Here is a 4330-nt window from a genome sequence, read left to right as displayed (position 1 = left end):
CCTATTTTATCATCTCTTCTTCCAAACACAATATGGAGCATGAACCCGTTTAATTATGTTATAACCTATGACCCGGTTTCTCTTCAAATACAACCATCTTCATATGAAGATAACATTTTGTAAAATTTTAAAAAATGAATTATTGTATGATACAAGTCTCAATCAAACCCAAAACCTTATGTTTCAAACTAAAAATGCTTACCAACTCCACTTAAGTAGTTATTATGTTGAATTTCTTGATTTTTAAATGGTACATTGTTAATTCGCTTATAATTACTGTATTACATATAACAATTTTTACTTTTATTATATTTTTCACCTGTGTGAAACACGGGCTCTAACCTAGTATTTCATTATATCTAAGTTAAGAAATTAATGGCGCGTCACGATATAGGATATCATATGATATTATGACGACTACCAATAGTTTTAGGTTTCTAAAAACATATGTTTAAATCAGAATAATTCGGAAATAATATTTCTAGAATTACAAGTGTTGTAAATCAAATTGATCTTTGAACTTTTGAATATTATGTATCTATATTTTAGTATGACATTTTTGAAGATGAAACAGTAACTATGACTTCATTGTCTATAATAACATGCATGTATCTTGCCAACCTCAAAACTATATTACCAAAATGGCCACCACATCTTCTTTCAACATGCAAATTTCGGTTTTAAGTGTTCTACTTGTCTTCCTATCTACCCAATCTTCTGCCACTTTCAGTTCCAACACAGATCGCTTCATTCAATGTCTAAGCAACCGGTCGAATCCTTCTCTTCCGATAAGCGGACTGATCTACACTCCTGAAAACTCAACGTTTTCCTCCGTGTTGCAAACTTACATAAGAAACCTTCGGTTCAATGAATCCACGACACCAAAACCCATTTTAATCATCACCGCCGAACACGTTTCCCACATTCAAGCAGCTATCACGTGCGGCAAAGAAAGCCGGTTGCTGATGAAAACTAGAAGCGGCGGCCATGATTTAGAAGGTCGTTCCTACGTTACAAACACGAACGAACCTTTCTTTATTGTCGACATGTTCAACTTTCGGTCGATAGACGTGGATATCGAACAAGAAACCGCATGGGTCCAAGCTGGTGCGACTCTTGGTGAAGTCTACCATCGAATTGCCGAGAAAAGTAACACTCATGGTTTTCCCGCAGGGATTTGTCCGACGGTTGGTGTTGGTGGACATATTAGTGGTGGTGGCTATGGTACCATGATGAGAAAATATGGTTTGTCTGTTGATAATGTTGTTGATGCTCAAATAATTGATGTGAATGGCAAGCTTTTGAATCGAAAGAGTATGGGTGAAGATTTGTTTTGGGCCATCACCGGTGGTGGTGGTGTTAGTTTTGGGGTGGTTCTAGCCTACAAGCTCAAACTAGTTCGTGTTCCTGAAGTCGTGACAGTCTTTAGGATCGAAAGAACATCCGAACAAAACCTCAGCACCATTGCCCAACGTTGGACACAAGTTGCTGATAAGCTAGATAACAATATTTACCTTCGAATGACTCTGGATGTCACAAACAATACGAACGGTGAAAAGACAGTTCGGGGTACGTTTCTAACGTTGTACCTAGGAAACTTAACAAATCTTGTTTCACTTGTGAACAAAGATTTCCCCGAATTAGGGTTACAAAGGTCGGATTGTATTGAAATGAGTTGGATCGAGTCTGTGGTTTATTACACAGACATCCCTCTCGGTACTCCTACCACAGTGCTTTTAAGCCGTAAACCTCGAACTAGTCTCGGCCCTTTCAAGAACAAATCCGATTATTTGAAAAAACCTATTTCTAAACAAGGTTTTGAGTTCATATTTGAAAGGATGAAAGAACTCGAAAACGTAATGGTGGATTTCAACCCGTATGGTGGAAGAATGAGTGAGGTATCTGAATTCGCAAAGCCTTTCCCACATCGATCAGGTAACATAGCGAAGCTTCAATACCTGGTAATCTGGGAAGAACTTGGAATTGAAGCCCATAATAGATACTTACATTATTCAAGAATGATGTATGATTATATGACTCCATTTGTCTCTAAGAACCCAAGAGAAGCGTTTTTGAACTATAGGGATTTGGATATTGGTGTCAACAACCATGGTAAGAATGCTTCTATTGAAGGTATGGTTTACGGGCACAAATATTTCAAAGAGACAAACTACAAGAGGCTTACAAGAGTGAAGGCTAAAGTTGATCCTCATAATTTCTTTAGGAATGAGCAAAGCATTCCAACTTCTTAAGAATGACCTTTCATGGTGTCAAAGTTAAAAGTAAGATAACAATTATATGATTTTGACTAGTATTTTAAACATTCAAAATTATATGATCAACTTACTTTTAACTTTCACTTCTGAATGACTTATATAATATGGATTTTGATTATTTCAAGCACCATTAATAAATTTAATTACTTGATTTGGTTACAATAAAACTTTATAAGCTTGTAGTATTTGTATTAAAACATGTATGCATTTTTAATTTGTGCTAATTAATTGAATAAAATTATAATATTTGTGTGTATATTGAGTTTTTGGTATCCATCAAACTTAGGAGTTTATAAATTTGAGTGCAGTTTAATTCGTATCCAACCAAAAATATGAGAAATAAATTTTATCGATATACAAATTTATTTTTTCAAACGATCAACGGATAAAGTCCGGTTGTCGAGGTAAGCCGATTGTAAAAGACAACCCCATGTGCCAGCGATCGTAGATATCTCTAGGTAGCCGAACCCCCCATCTTCTATTTCGGGGGAAAATCTGTCGCCCGAAAACCCACTGTTATAAAATCCGGTTGAAATCGTATTCGAGCTTGAGAACTTGCAATCCCTAGCCCAAATTTTCACTTTCCCCGAATACCATTTAAATTAAAGCTCATTCACATACAAATTACAATATAACTAGAGAAAAAATACATCCTAAATGTAAAATAAAATAGTAAACTGTAGGATGTATACAAAAATATAGTAATCATAAATATAATTATGACTTCATAGATAAATAAAGAAGACAAATACAAAATAATAAAATGATTAAAAATACAAAACATTGGAGACACCACTACAGCAGCCTAGCAGCCCTTCAACTGTAGAATAATATTAAACAAATCTAAACCCTTTTTTACTAACATAAGAGCATTCTCATCCGACCTCTTTTTTAATGTGAGGGGTGTTTTTATAATTTAGAGAGTAATTCAGGGTGTTGTGAGTAAAAAAATTTTATATTTTAGAAAAAAGTAGTGATTTTTCTGTATATTTAAAAAGTTACTGTTCATCTCATATAATTTTTTAATATATTTTGTCATTTTTAGAGTGGTTGTGAATAAAGAAAAGAGAAAATGTATAAAAAGTATTATTTAATTGAAATAAAAAGAGAAAATGTAGTGAGTTTTAGTGTAATTTTTAGTTTAGGAATAGGGGATGGGATGAGAATGCTCTAAGAGCATTCCCAACCCATTCTCTACTCTATATCCATATATATCATATAATTACACTACAAATTACTGTTTTTTCCCTCTCCTGTTTAATTAAATAATACTTTTTATATCTTTATCATTATCTTTTCTCTTTCCTCAACTCACATCCACTTTTCAAAAATATTAAAAAATTATAGAGTATGAATAGTGAATCCTCAAATTTAACTTTCCTATATAACATTTTATCTCTCCACTACTCATAACCACTTATAACCATACCATATAATTTAAAAATCAAACTCACATATTTTAAGGAAATGGACTGAGAATGCTCCAATGGACTTTAGAAATCAGAAACATCTTCATGAACTTGTATCAAGTAAGTTAAAGAAAAACAAAGTTCATAGGAAATTAAAAAAGCCCATCAGAAAGTTGTTCCTACTATTATTGAAGCCATGAAGAAGAATGAATCTTATGGCAAAAGTAAAGTGAGGAATCCAACAAAATCAAACCAGAAGATAGGTATTAATATAGCTCCAACGACCAACGCTGCCAGTGATTCCGGTGACAACCTAAAGAAACTGAAGAGATCAGATTCAATTGGGATGTACTTATAAAACATAATTCCAGTCATACAAGTCAAAAGATTTTTATGGTGACAACTGACAAGGGTGCTGTTGCACTTGCAACATTAAGGTGGTTATGGGAAAATGGGAAATGAAAGCTGTGGTGATAATAGCAAGTGTGCTAATGATGATAAGGAACAGAAATAATATATATCTTCTTGACGGGGATGCATAAATTAATATGATTTTTTATAATATTTTTTTTAATTTATTGTTTTTTTATTTTGTATTTATACCTTTGGGTATTTTGTTTAACATTAGAGAAAAAAAAATAAACA

General features: G+C 33.3%; 1 pseudogene; it reads left to right on the top strand.

The window, feature by feature from the left end:
• Positions 1–638: 638 nt before the first annotated feature.
• On the top strand, positions 639–2266 carry LOC143539632 (berberine bridge enzyme-like 8 pseudogene; annotated as a pseudogene).
• Positions 2267–4330: the final 2064 nt, after the last annotated feature.

Source organism: Bidens hawaiensis, unplaced genomic scaffold, assembly GCF_021521415.1.
Source record: "Bidens hawaiensis isolate Kalapana, Puna unplaced genomic scaffold, B.hawaiensis_p1.1 tig00011963_1, whole genome shotgun sequence".
NCBI classification, from domain to species: Eukaryota; Viridiplantae; Streptophyta; class Magnoliopsida; order Asterales; family Asteraceae; genus Bidens; species Bidens hawaiensis.
This window is presented reverse-complemented; position numbering and strand designations above follow the sequence as displayed.